Source organism: Lontra canadensis, unplaced genomic scaffold (assembly GCF_010015895.1).
Source record: "Lontra canadensis isolate GAN:19392208 unplaced genomic scaffold, GSC_riverotter_1.0 scaffold130, whole genome shotgun sequence".
NCBI lineage: Eukaryota > Metazoa > Chordata > Mammalia > Carnivora > Mustelidae > Lontra > Lontra canadensis.
In genome coordinates, this window is record NW_022631124.1 from 700143 (window position 1) to 715261 (window position 15119).

Sequence of the window (15119 nt, forward strand, 5' to 3'; positions counted from 1 at the left end):
AGTTAGTGTTACTCCTTGTATGAGTCTAATGCGGGTCGTACCTGAGGCTGCTGGTCATCACTTAAGAGTTTGCTATGAAATAAGTCAGTATTATCACCTGTGTTACATTTACTTCACTTTTCCCTTTTTCTTTGTAACAGGAGGATTTGTTTCATTTGGGGTGGGAAGGGAGCAGGTGGGAAAGCTAGAAAGAAAATGATACACCGAATGTAGTGGGCGTTGGGAAATATTCGTCTAAAATTTCATGCAGTCTTGGAGGGTCTGCTCAGTCTCTCTTCAGATCCACTGAAAGACTTCATTTATTGGGTAGTGTTTTTGTGTTAGGGCTTAGGTTATTTTTGTGACGTGGAAAGAGAAATGAGACACAGGCCTGAGTATGAATCATGCCAGCTATCACAGAGTCTGAGGCTGATGTAGAAATTTCATTTTGCATGAGCAGTCTGATTCTTTTTCCATTAACCTGATACCCCTAAAATTTTTTTCCCAGGCAGGTCACTTGAAAGAAACGTTGTTGTCCTTTACCTATAACTCTTCATTAACTGTGGTAGAAATGCAGTTAGCATGAACAGATTAAACACCTGAGCTTAATTTTATTTATTTTTTCCAATTTCAGCCTCTCGCCCACCAACGTACCTTCTTTGGGAGCTGTTAAACATCCTTGACTTGTTTTGTTTTCTTTCTAATCCATTTTTTAAAAAATGTATTCTTGGTATTATAGTAAAGAATGAAATACTGAGAAATTGAATGAGATGATCGGAAGGGAAATAAGACGAAGCAAGCATTCTGAACTATCTAGAAATTCCCTGGAATACCTTGTCATTTTTTTTTTCCTTTCACTTGGAAGAAGGAGAAAAGGCAAAGCCTCAAATTGAAACCATTAACCAGATGTCTCACTCTATGTCTACTTTTTCTCGAGCTGTAATCCGGTTGGTGTGCTGAGAAACTGTGGGCTCTCGGCATAGAGGAGCTCACTCCACCAGCCCCTCCCAGAGCAGGGTGTTGGGTACTGGGTGCTGGGGGTACTGTGGGCTCTCAGCATAGAAGAGCCTCACTCCACCAGCCCCTCCCGGAGCCGGGTGCTGAGTGCTGGGTGCTGAAGGTACTATAGGCTCTCAGCATAGAGGAGCCTCACTCCATCAGCCCTTCCCAGAGCTGGGTGCTGGGTGCTGCGGGTACTGTGGGCTCTCACATAGAAGAGCCTCACTCCACCAGCCCCTCGTGGAGCTGGGTGCTGGGCCACTGCCCCGCCCCTGACAGATGGCCACCAGCTCTGCCAGAACACTTCTACCTCGACAGTCAGCCAGTTCCATTTTTGGAGAACACAGATTGCTCGAAAGCTCTCCCTTAAATAGAATCGGAGTTTGCTCTTCTTTAACTTTTTCCCCTTGGCTCTCGAGAGCTGCCTGAGGAACGCGTGCTCCTCTTCTGGAAGGTGACAGCTCCCCACCAGGCCTCAGTCACAGTTCAGGCGCGCATCTGCTTGGACACATTTGTGCTAAGCGTTACATGTTGTAAAAACACAAAATTATATTTCCAACATCAGTATCTGTGGAGGGATGCTCCCCCCACCCATTTTTGTGTATCTTTATTTTGTGTTCACCATGCTGCCCCGAAGCCTTGCTTTCGTTGCACCAAGAGAGACGTTGGTATTCCAGCCTGAGTTTTCCACTGCCCTCTTGAGCAGTACCAAAGGGAAGGGAGGCTCCCCGGCAAGAAATCCCCACGGTGGAGGGACTTCTTAATTCCCCACAGCCGGGGCCTGCCACGGCATCATTGTCAAGGAAGGTGAGAAAACCCGAGGCCCGTCCTGCTTCCCACTCGTCCCCATGGCTAAAAAGATTGGAGCCAAATGTCTGTGGCTCCCTGCTTAAAGTGTTGTCACCAGCATGCTGTCACAGTTACAGTGTGATTTTAGTTGGTGATGCAGCCGGCAGAAATTCTCTCCAGGGTGTATTAGAAGGAGTGAAAATTATGTGGAAAACTACCTGGCATTGTGTCAGGCTTCCAGTGGTTCCTCGTGGTGTCATCCACCTTTGTGATTTTTTTACGCTATGGAAATCCGCCTGATGCCTCAAGCCCCAGAGTAAGGTTTCCCTGGCAGGTGCCTGGTTTGGAACAAAATAGCACTGGACTCCTCAGCAAAGTCATGGTGTTATAAATGTGTTTACATCTCTGCTGCAGAGAACTGGAACTCTGTGGAGTTCCCTCCTGCTTTCTTACACTCAGTTGCTCTGTTGAGGTCAGTGGAAAATTCAATTTAATCACATGCAATAGTTCATTAGGTTAACTTTCCAAAAAGCAGTACCTTTGACAAAAAGATATCTGTTAGGAAAGGATTAACATTCTTTCTTTTCCTTTAATAATTTATAATTGACTAAAACACTATGAGCTCTTATTTGCACATGAGCAAAACATTTAGATACCGGATCCCCTCTCATACTCAACTTTTGACCATGAATAGTCAAAGAGAACTTTTCCTCAGATAACAAGGGGCAATTGTTAAGAACCCTTTCTTCCTGGCCGAGCCCGCTTGATATTCTGAAGGGCTCAAACCATGCAGCTCTTTGCTCAGTGGTGAGGAGCATTGCTGGTCTGCAGTCTGGCCTTGACATTGCTGCCTCGCTTATTAAATCATGCGGGTTAGGTGTTTTAAAGCACCGTGCTACATCTTTTGAGATGGGGAAGCTGCTTCCAGGGAGGTATTTTTCAAAGATTTTCCCTCAGACTACTGAAGAACAGTTTTTGTTAAAGCTTCATGGGAGCAGCTGGGACCCAGCAAAGCCCCAGAGGTTAACTCTGTTCTCAGTGGTTCGCTTAAGTCCCTGTGCTGCCTTGGGTTACCCAAAACGATACAGTTCCATCTAGAAGCTACCAGCAACCTCCTCGGGAGGGTTTGTTCCACGGCACATGTGTTCATTGCTGACCACTTCCCTGGGGAGTGTGGAGCTAGAAGTGACCCACCCCCCACAGTTGTTCCCTTAGCATTTGTCCCAATGTGACCATACCTGGGTCAGTTAGCACCATACCAGTGGTTAGCACCATACCAGTGATTAGCACCCAGACTCCCACCTCTGATTTCAGGCCAAACTCGATTTCAAGCGCAGGATTCCAGGCCAGACCTGGGAGCAGAGGGAGGCTCTCTGATGCTAACTAATTGTAAAATAGCCCTTGGACCCTTTTGAGCTCATGCTTTTAGACAGGGAGGGGGTAGTTCCCATGGGTGAAATTCACAAGGCTCTTAGATTGACTGGGATTGACTTTGGGTGGTGAAGTGACTTCCTCAGGAACATACTACTGCTGGTCCTGGTGTGAGGCAGAGATGGGATTTCAACTCAAGTTTGAATCCAAATCCAAGTTGGATACCCGGGTTTAGTGAGTGGGCATTGTGATAGAATTCCATTGCCGAGACAGGCAGTTAGAATATTAGAGGGGATTTTATTGATATCCAGTCCTTTATTTTAGAGGCGAAAAACTTACTAGCAAAACTTGAATGGGATCAGAATTGGGCAATAATATTGTATTGACGTTAACTTCCTCATTTGGTGGTTATATTGTGGTTGTGCAGGAGAATGTCCTTATTTGTAGAAATATACACTGAGCATTTAGGTTTGTTGGAACATCGTGTAGATAGGAGGGGCTCTCAGATGGCTCAGGGAAGATGATATCTCTGCACCATTATTGTAACTTTACGTTAAAATGAATGGACAGATAGATGTGAGTGTTTTAGGGACCACCCCCAAGGCTCGAAAGTTGGCTTGTAGCAGAGGAGATAAAACTTGAGCTCCCCCCACACCCCCCTCCGATTTGTCTAGACATCTACTTACCCTAAATTTGGCACCAGCCTTTCAGAGATCGCGTTATCACTGAGCACCTGTTGCCATTGGACTTAAAACATAAAAATAATACCGGGTGTAGATGTGTCCAACCGACGCTCATCAGAATGGTTGCCCACAGTACTTAATTCAGAACTTTTCTGTAATTATCCAGAATTCTCTCCTTGCCACTAGCTCACAAATGAGGGAATCCGTGCTGCTGGCTGGATGAGCCCGGACCGTTTTGAGTCAGTTCATTGTGTGCTTTTTTTTGTTGACGTAGTGATGGGGAGAGTGATGGTCAGAAGTGATCTCCTGGGCTCACCACCTCTGTGACTGTGTGGACTATGAGGGAATTCTCGTTTCGAGACCACAGGATTGTGGATCTTTGCCATGCTTATAAATGTGCTCAGTGGCCTTGAGCCAGGGCAGCTGGTCAGTTAAAAATGAGTGGTGAGTAACGAGTGCCCCAGCCCATGGTTGTGGGAGCTGGGCCTGAGTCTATACTGTCCCTCCCTTGCCCTGTCCCTGGGAAATCCCTTTGGAGCTGCTTTATCTCCTGCTGAGCGACCTTTGAAAACAACAACCAAAGCCTTTGAAATAGAGATGCAAACATTATGTGGGGATCAGCGTGGTGTCATAGGGTATGTGTGGATCAGAAATGGGAGCCTGGCCAGATGTCATTTCATCTGGTGGGATATGAAGAAAGGATAAGGTTCATTCCCTGGCTTTCTGAAGTTTGTGTGAACTGGGAAAATGACACCAGCACGAATAAGCAGCCCTCAGTCAAGCTGTGGGGCTGTGTCATCCTTTGTCATTGGGAACTGCGGTGTGGGCCTCTGCCCTACCCTTCATGGAGCCATATGCATAGTGGTTAGGATCATCTGTAAAATGGGATAAGTGACTGTCTCCTGCAATCCTTGACAATTAAAGTCATTCAGTGAAGGATACCCAGGCTGAGTGGACCCTTGGGAGAGCAGAAGGGGCTTCAGATGAAGAAGGGAGAACAAAAGCCAAGATTTGGAGGCTGGAAGCCAAATTGTGTTGGAGGACATTCAGGGAGCTAGGTGGACTGGGGTGAGGAAGAGCATAGGGGTGTCCTCAGGGATCTGGGTACCCCACACAGCCGGCCCTGAACACCAGGCCTGGTACCATTTAGAAAGGGAACCCCCAAGAGTTGCCATGTGGTGGACAGAGATGTCCATCAGGGCGTACGGGAGGCAGCGTGGTCCTGGTCCTCAGAAAGGGTCTGGACGGGGGCCCGTCTGTCTGCAGGAGGCTGGGAATGAGGCCTCAGGGCCACCCTGGGATGATGTCCTAAGTCCTGAGCTCAGCAGCAGAGGGGACTTCACAGGAAAACCCCAGGCTCAAGTTGAGTGGGTGTGAAGCAGCTAGGAGAAGTACTAGCACAGACGACTCCAGGGTTCTAAGCCTGAATGAATGTCCAGCAGAGAATTCGAGAAGTAGGAAGAGAAACGGGGCCATGAGGACAAGACCTGTTTGAGTTTGAGTGACAGCAGGACACCTGTGGAAACATGCAGTGGGATGCTTCAGGCAAAATTCAGATGCTTGTGATAACATACTTGCTATTTTTAAGGGAATTTTAGTTTTGGACTTCTATATAATATTTGTATCCAGGGCCCGCAGTGGAGACCTGGCATTTCTTCGGTAGCATGTTAGGGACCTCAGATAGGCTGCCAGTGTTTCTGTTGTCTTGAGGACTGGTCCCAGGCCTCCAGTCCCCTTGGGAGTGTGGTCACCACAGCCATGCCCTGGCAGAAGAGCCTTAGGGCTCCCTGAGCCCTCATTCCCCATGCTCCTGACATTCCCTGCAGGAAGGGGTCCCCCCGCACCCCGCAGTCAAACCAAAAGCGAATGCCGCTGAAAAATTCAGACCAGGACCCCAAAGCGGATTTCATGTGCACGCTGCCAGTGATCGGAGGGTAGTAACCCTCTCTCTGAGTGCCTCGTTGTGCCCTGTAGCATGCTTGGAGCCCGCATGCATTCTTGTTTTCATCTTCACAGTAACTCGAAGAGGGGCATGCTGACACCCTGGTTCCCCGTGTGAAAACACGGACACCGGGAAGTTAGGGATGTGCCCAGGAACACGCAGTAAGGGACAGGGTTGGAATTCACATCACGTCTGCCCGACTTCAGCCTCAATTGTTGATCAGCTGCTAGAATTGGGGGTTCAGATCGGGCAGGGTTGGGGACACACACACGATGCCTGCCAATGAAATCCATCCCTCCCCGGGTCCCTGCCCACACAGCCCTTGTGGTTTCCTGCCACTCTTGCTCTGCTAGGGGACCAGCTCCTTCGGTGAGCATCGTTTTCTCCCTGACCCAAGGGAGTCACTTAGTAATTCTGTCCCGTTGCTTCTGTGGAGGTGAGCAAGAGCCGTTCATTACAATGAATTAGAGGCCGAATGTCACGGGAACGTGTCTCCTTGTCTGTACATTGATTATTTTATTTTGGGAGCCGTTTCTCCAGCGGCAAGCCTGTAACTACCTGTACTGGGCACATATATTTCAGCCGTCTTGGCCACTCACAGTTTCTTGGACGACCCAGGTCTCTGCAAACAGGTATTCCTCAGCCTTGTAATCTCTGAGATGCTGGTACTTTATAAAACCACCATCTAACACGGCATTCTTATTTTTAAAAGCCTGGAAAATATAAGAAAAAATAAATCACCTGTGATCTCCTCACCCAGAGCTCATCGCTGGGTCTGTAATCATCTGTGTCTGTTTTCTCAGTATTTATACACATATGTAATCAGAATCACGTAGCGTAGGTGACTTCTTGCTGTTACTAATACTAGCTATGGTGCTGGCGTTAGTCCAGGAGATACCGCGCTCTTTCCGCAAGGCACATATGCTGGTATCAGCACATGCCGGAAGGGAGATTGACCACATGAGTTTTGATGTACACTTGCTGGCTGTCAGTGGCCAGGGGGCTCCCCGAGTTTTGAATATTTTATCAACTGTGCTAGAGGAGAAGCTGATTCTTTCCGGTGCGCCTGTCACAGAAGAAGTTTGTTTCCTGGGTGGAATGTTCTTCAAGAGTAAGAAGATCACTTAAACATGATTCCAATAGGAGCTATGTCACTCTCTGAGGAACCTGTTCTTTGTTTCAAGAAAGTGCAAAGCCAAACCATTTCCCACGAAAAGTTTGTACATAACATGTGGAAAGACTAAGGTAACTTCTTTTGATCTTTTTTTTTTAAATCCCAGTTAGGTAGCGTACAGTGTTCTGTTAGTTTCGGGTGTATAATACAGTGATTCAGCACTTTATCCTCCATCACCCAGTGCTCATACGACAGGTGCACGCCTCACTCCCCATCACCTATTTTGAACATTGGACTCCTCCAGCCGATTGTCATTCCCTCGCAGTAACAAAACAGGGAGTGCGGGTTCTCAGAGTTCCAGTTAGCATGTGAGTTTACTTTCTGGTCTGTTGTATAATCTACCATTGTTATGAACGTGAATACCTACACATCTCATACTTTGGAATTCTTTAGGATTCTGTCTTGGGAGCTCGTTCCCAATAGAATTGACCTGCCAAATGTATTGCCCACATAATCTGGAAGCTTGTATGGCAATTGCGGTGCCAGCGACCCAAAATACACTGGGACTTGTTTTTGTATATCTCAAGCGTCCAAGTATTTAGAACCAAAAATGTAAAACAACTCACAACAGATTAGTGGGAGGATAATTAGAGACGAGACAGATTGTTAAAAAGAATGCTAATGAGAGAAAAGCCAGGAGAGGTAAGGGGAAGTGAGGAGGGGTCCGTACCCTGAGGAGACCAGGAGAAGCAGGAGTGTAGTCATGTGTGGGTGTGCGAGAGGCATGTGCTCTGTCCCTTGGGCCGGCCGCTACCCCTTGTCCGAGGAAGGATGAGAACACAGGTTAAGTATTTCCCAGAAACCGATGTCTTATACGCTGCTTGCTAAAATTAGCACTTTCTGCTTCGGTTTTCTAAAGAACATAGAGAACACCCTTTCTTGACTAAAGAGTTACTCATGTGGGAGCTTCAAGTTTTAGAACAGAGAAACGTGAACTAAAAATGCCTAGGAATTAAAGTAAAATCCTCTTACCATGTTTCTAACTGCATTTCCCCATATGGCACCCTCTCTTTTTTAGACCCTTTCCATATGTCTCCAACATTCCTTCTCGCTGTTACATTTTTGTGTCCGTCCCCTGGGGGCAGGCATGGGGTACGGAGAATGTATTTGTTTACTCGCATGTGCCGCGCTGCCTGATGCTGAGCCCCCTGGATCCCTGCAGGGCCCACCTGGGTGCCTCCTTGTGGTGCCGCCTCCTGCTGTGCCCCTGCCCGGCGCTCAGCTCTGGAATGTTCTGCCGGGCTCCTGCCTGACCCCCACCCTAGGCTGGAGTGTAGCTGGCGGGCTGCAGGCGGCCCGCTGCCATGTCTTCATGCCTCCTCCACTCTGCTGCAAACTCACCGACTCCCCGCACACCCCCAGTTGGCCCAGTGGTTCTCGCAGCCGGGAAGCGACCTGGAGGGCGGCTCTTCATTTTTAAGGCTGGAGCCATCGTGTTTCCCGAGAGCGGGCTGTTTGCAGGGGAGTCTTGCCTGATTTTGTATATTTGGTTTTTCAGGGAGCAGTCCTGTGGATGGTCTGACGTGGAACACTGGAGTGTTTATAAGTAGAGCATGAATATTAGTAGTAAAATGGTTGTGGTTCTCAGGCTGCTAATTTAACCCAGCTGAATCCATAATGTTTAACCTAAGTGCTAAGAAAAAGGCTGTTGGTGGCCCTTTGAACCCCTCGCAGTTCTTCCATGGTATTTTTTTTTCTTTTATCCTAATGTGTATAGTTAAGTTTAAAAAGTGGAATTCTGAATTCCACTTGGGCTCTCTGTAGAACCCTCAAATGTCAGAATGAGGCTCGAAATGACCTGGTCCAAGCTTTTCAATCGGGCAAACTGAGTGACGTGCTCAAGGTTGCAAGGCTCATTCACAGCAAAGCCAGGCAGCTCCATGCGCAGATAAGGGAGGGCCTGGAGGCCAGGAGCCCAGGGACATCAAAGGCCCTGTCTTGGAGCACGGGTCAGGACAGCCCAGCATCATAGTAACTGGTGTCTGCCCTGTCCAGGGCAGCAGGGGAACTCACGAGCCTTTCTGCTCATCCCTGCTGGGAAAACAGGGCTCCTTTGTCGCCCTGCGCGAAGGCCCATTTTGCATCGATCATGCATTCCCTCTTGTGATGACCTGGAGAGCAGATGTAAGGTTGAGGGCCTGACCCCCCAGGAGCATTTTGAGAAGAAAACAGGCATGTGCACACCCCTGTTGGGAAAACACCACCTGTGTTCTTCTCCACTTGCCCCTGCCTTTGCCTTCAACTAGAGGAAAACCTTAGGTGTTTTAATAACAGCAATAAACACAGTGACGGCTCTCACTTGGTCTCTTGCTGTGTCTTAGACACTGCGCTTTGTGTGCTCCCCCGTTACTGGGCCCTCCTAACAGCCCACAGGGGCCTCGGATGTCCTCATACTACGGACGAAGAAACCGAGGGATAGAGCCGCTAGAGAATCACTGAGGTCCGCGGCTCATGGGCGGCAGAGCCAGGCTTGGAGCGCAGGCTGTAGTTCGGCTCTGTTGCCTCTGCCAGCCATCGGCCACCTGTGTCTGCCCCCACGCGTGTGCCGTCCCTTTGCTCATTTGCATGTATTTACCATATTTCATTTCACTTAGCAGGTACGGCCCTGTAGACTTGCGTGCGTGCTGAGTTTCTGCCAGTGGATTAACACGCTCCGTAACGTGGCAGCCTGTCTAGCTGAGCCGCGCCACGTCTCATACGCCCCTTTGCATATTCAGAAATGCTTGTGCTTGTGGGTCGGGAGTAGGTGTTGAGGGGTACTAAATATGTATTTTTAATTAAAAATTATAATGAAAATATAAAAAAATTCTTTTCATTGGCATCTGTGTTACCATTCGGCTTTCACATTAGATAAAAAAATCCTGTACCATAAATGATTTTTTTCCCCAGGCTTAAATGTTCGACTGTGTTATTTGCCTGCCTGCTAACACATGAACAGGCTTTCTGATGCCCAAAGAAGGGAATTCCAGCTCAGAGCCCCAGACTCATAGCCCCACGTGATGGTGGGCCCTCTGCTCCTGCACCTGTCTCTGAGCTAGCTCCTGGGAAGGCTGCCCATTGGAAGAGGGCCCTCCTGGGCAGAGGGGTGGCCAATAGTCACTCTGTCCCTCCCTCGGCTGACAACCCCTACCCAGACAGTGGGGGTTTGCCTCGGGTAGGGCCATCCCCTTCCATCTACCCATGTCCCTACCCCTTCTTGGGTTGGGAGGTTTGCTAGTTGTGATAACAGTCTGCTTCTCAGTAATGTGTTAACACTGCTGGCAACATAGGTGTGTGTCATTGGAGAGATCAGTCCGGACGGACCGATCAGTGCCTACAGAATCCTGGTGGTGAGATAGGAAGCAGAGCTTATTAATTAAGCAAACACTTACTGGATGTCAGGTCCTGAGGTCACAATGGGATGAAACACCATCTTTCTCAAGGAGATAAATACAGCACGGGCAGGTGGGCACTGAAATCGAGGTGGGTGAGTATGACGGGGCGTGTGGGGGTGACATGACCTTTAGTGTTTGCAGATCTTAGTGCTGACCAGGGGTTTGGGATCAGCTGTCGCCTTACTGTGGGGGAAAGGCCCACAGGAAGCTAGTTCCTCGCTGACCCTGAGTCCTGCCCACGAGCCCATGGTGTTTCCCAAGGTCATACTGTCTGCAGTCTGGCCGTGGAGATGCAGACTGACTAAGCTTTTGGAAAGAACCTTCGTTGTCATTTTTGAAAGCTAGATTCAAACCCTAGAGGAAGAAAGCTCCCTGGCCAGCTTTCTACTCTAGCTCCTTTGTTTCTAGCCCAGCCTGGCTGTCAGAAGGATGGATGCTCCCCTGTTGTTGTCAAACCTTATAAGGCACGTGGATGGGAACTGTGGCACCCAACAGCAATGACGATAAGGCTGGGATTTTTTTGCAGATGAAACGGTTGCCCAAAGAGATACAAAAGTGCCAAGGATGCATTTAGTCCTTTGGCTCACAAGTGGTTAGAAACTTATTGTTTCCACTTCTTTCAGTCTATCTGGTTCCTAATGGTGAGTCTCAAGGGAAGGTGGAATTTTTTTCTGCCAGTGGGACACTCAGAATTCTGAGATTTAAGTTGACAAGCTTTTTGGTTGGCCCGACGCAGTTCTGCCAGCCTCCACCGTACACATCTTTGCCCCAGCACGGCCCAGCCCTCTGGTCTCGTCCCACTCTCCCACTGGGCCTCCATAGCGTGGCCCCCCGGCCTCCTTCACGTCTGGCTCACAGCCCTGTGCAGCCTGTCTCCTCTGCCCCCATGCTGCCTCTCCTCTCCGGAACTCATCCGTGGTCAGCAGTTGGCGACATGTTTGAGCCTCCGTGTGACCTGTGTGACAAAAGGAACAGATGCTCACTGAATCAGCTGAATGAGGAATTTATGTTTGAGTCTCCTTTGACTTAGATTTGGCCTCGTCTGAAGTAAGCTGGGCTGAACAGCCTCCCCCCTCTCTTGAGCTGTCTTTGGGGTTTCTCTGACGAGCCATTCCTAAGATACCGGCCACAGCGATTCACTTGGGACCATCCTAAGTCAAATACAGAAGGCCCCATCAGATTGAGGTTCGATGGTGTAGTTTGGTTAAGCCTGATGTCCTATGGCCACCCCCATGTCACACATGATGACTCTTTGCAGTAAGTATTTTCAACCCGGGATACTCTGGGCCTCAGAAGCAGGCACACCAGCCCAGCCGTTAACCGTGACATGGTGCGAACGGCGGTCAGCACCCCCACCATCCTGCCCTCACTCTCATACCCAAACCTGGGTGCTCTCAAACTACGACTGTATTCTTTTTTACATTCTCACCCAAATACAGCACTTCACTAAGTGGGAATCAACAGTTTGGCATACTGAAGGAGGTGGGTTGGGAGGAGTAAGCGCAGGGGATGGGCGGTTGTATTTTTTCTGCACTCTTTATTAAAGTGACAAAGTCCAATCAAAAGTAGACAGGGTGGAAAAAAAAGAACAAAAAGAAGAGGAAAATTTCAAAAGGGAATCCAGTGGCTCACATCATTGGGAAGTATGGTAGGACCCAGGGGCTCTTTCTCTCATTCTGGGCCTCATCTCTGCTCAGCCATTCATTTTTCAGACATCTATAAACGTGGGCAACTCCAGGTGGCTAGGGCTGGTGCTCACCCGTAACTGTGGCAGATCAGGGTCATGGGTCCCCCACAGATGGCCCGGTGGGGTACAGATGGCCCTTGCTAAAGCCACAAGAAGAGGAGTCTTGTGGAATAAGGGAAGGGATAAAGGATACTCAACAGTTGAAAACAGCAACAGAGGACCACTGCATTGATTTTAATGGGTCACTCCTCGAAACATCGGAAGTTTAGTAAATTTGAGAGGTTTTTTTCCCCTTTATATAGCAAATATTTTGATCATAAATTTCGGCACTGGTGCAAGCTAATCTTCCGATGTAGCCAAAAACACCAGATGCAAATTAAATGCACATATAAAAGCACCAAAAGCTATTAGAAGCCAAACATTAAATATATTCCGACTTTATATAAAAAGTTACTTTGGACACGTTGTACCCTAATCAAACCTTGGCATATCTCCTTAGCATTTAATAATAAAAGCTCTTTGTAACTTTCAGTCGACTCTTGTCTAGGCTGTAACCCTAATGGGGGAAATGCCCCCAAATTGTAAATGCCACCTTATTGTATTTTAGGTACAAGGAGGCTTTCTAGTTAAATCTGGTTACGCTGCAGATCCGATAAATAATGAAAGTAAAATGTCCTCACCATAGAACTCCTAAAACTTGGATGCACAATGTTTAAATGAATTGACTTGAATATACTTCTGAACTATCCTATTTGTTTGACGTTTTGTTGACTCTCCAGAGCTCCAGCTGGCAGGTGACACTTAGAGCATATTTTGAAGTCGTCTGTTATAACATCTATCTTCAAAGGAGCATTTAAGCGATTTTCACTTGAAAATCAGCAACATTAATAATGTATGACATATTCAAGCTTTTATGAGAACTCCACCTTTAATGTATGTAATTTTATTCAAGAAAAGTTAAAATGTTCTCATGATTGTCAATGAAAATGTAACTCAGGATTAGAGACCCAGAGCTTGGTGTAAGAAAATCATCACGAAAGCTGAAAAGTGGTTTGTGTTTGGAACCAACTCACCTGTTTGCCCCTTCAAATCATATTTTTATTACTGTTACTAGATGCAGATAAAACTCATGGAACAAACTGTGGCGGATCTTTAACGTGACAGCTACGGAGGGGGCATCTGTTGAGGAGCTTGTTCACATCCTTCCTCGGCTGTGATCCCCGTCCATCCCAGGCAGCCCCGTGCTCATGGGTCCACACCCTTCTCTCCAGCCTGACTGCTAACTTCTGTCCAGCCTGGAGTCCTGGGCCAGCGTTCAGGTTCTCCAAGACTTTTACCCATCTCCACATATGGAGCCTGTTGTCCAGCACCCTCCTGCCCAGGACCCCTGGTGGAGCAAGGAGGACATTGGAGCTGCCGGGGGTTTGGGGGGGAGGAGACTGGGGGGAGTGGACCCCAGTTGTTCTGAGAGCCTTATCTCTAATAAGGAAGTTAAAAATCCCAGTCCCTCCTGAGTACGTGCCACATGAAACGTCTTTTTTTTCCCCCACAATGATTTCCATTCCTCCTTTGTTCTTTTCTCCGTGCAAAGGTGTTGCAGTGTATACATTATTGAACAAGCCGTAGAGAAAGCCATTACTTGGCAAAAAAATGTTACTTGACATCACCCAATACAGCATGCCAGCCATCACCGTTATCTGACGGTCCCATTCTAGATATCCTCACCCATAATACAATTCACCAGAACACAGCGCAGCAAAGCCTCCAAAACACTCAGGCACGAAATAAAATCCGTGCAGTTGGATTTTATGGTTAACAGGAGAACAGAAAGAAAAGCCCATCATTTGAAGTCATGCCAGATCTTGCCAAAGCACACCAGTATTCCCTCCCCCCCCAACACACACACTTCAGGTCCCCTGTCTTCAGTCCTGAACTGCCTGGTATCCCACCTATATCCAGGTCCCATATCCAAAGGGGTGAGGGAGGGGGAGGGGTATGGCCAGGTAGGGCAGCTGGGTACTGCTCCTGGGTCCTTCTTCCTGTCTGCAGCCTGGCTATCCCAGGGATTCATGATTGGGCCAAAGGAGCAGTCCCCGTGGGAAAGTGTGTTCTTCCAAAATACCACACAGAGAGGGCATGAGTAGAAACACTGGTTAATGAGGACTTCGGGTCTGCCTCGTGGGGTTAGTTACTGTTTACTTACTGTAGGTAAAGATTGCTTGAGACATTGCAAAAGAGTATGAGGGTTTGCCTTGCCCGCTGGGAAAATACATAACATTCTAAGAGAAAGAAAAAAAATCACATCATCTTTGTTAGAAAATCAAAAACACACATTGATGGGTTCAAGGTGCTTTTGCTAGAACTGGGAGAAGTAGGTGGTATTACTTCAGTGAAAGAAGAAACAGAGCAGAAGATGTGTGGGAAAAATAGCCACAGAGAAAGTGGGGGGTGGGGGACTACGGAATTCCCACCCTGCCTCCAAATCCCTAACAGATTTGCCTTTAAATTAGAGAGAGAGATTGCTTGGGGCCTGGACAGCATGTGGTTGGGGGTCCGTGGTTTGAGTTGGGGCTGTCGGGCACAGCAGTGTAGCCATCTGTGAGACATCCATGAACCACACTGCCTGCTCTGCATTCACAGATTTCCCTCTGAGCCTTTGAGATCTTCCAGCTGCCCCATGGCAGTGGCCCGGTGGCCTCATGTTTACTCGGGATACATTTCTAACCCCACATCTTCACTCCCTGAACCTCAGCCCTGCTTCCACCTGGAGACACGGGCCATTTCCTTTCCCGAGGACTAGAGGAAGCACTTATCATGGGGTTTGGAGGCTGGATATGGAAAGTGAGGATAGACTTCTGACAGCCTGCAGTCCTGACACATTTCCCATAGCTGTCATGGTACAGGGTCTTACAGCACATGGTCTTACGGGTTCAGTAGGCTTTTACTGGTGCACGAGTCCGCACCACTTCGCTGGCTGCACGTGTTGGGCCAGTTCCCTGATCCCCTCAGCCTGTTTCCCCATCTGTAGAAATAGAGGGATGCTCACTTTGTTGCAGGGCTGTTGATCTGAGTGTTCAGGTCATGTAGATGTTGGGAAGGCCAGCTTCCTCCCTATTCCCAG

At 48.2% G+C, this 15119-nt stretch overlaps 1 protein-coding gene across 2 annotated transcripts in view; it reads left to right on the plus strand.

Moving 5' to 3' along the window:
• The window catches only part of NCK2 (NCK adaptor protein 2), a 148881-nt gene that overhangs the window by 110356 nt on the left and 23406 nt on the right, over positions 1-15119 (plus strand). The gene's annotated exons all lie outside the window — the stretch shown is intronic.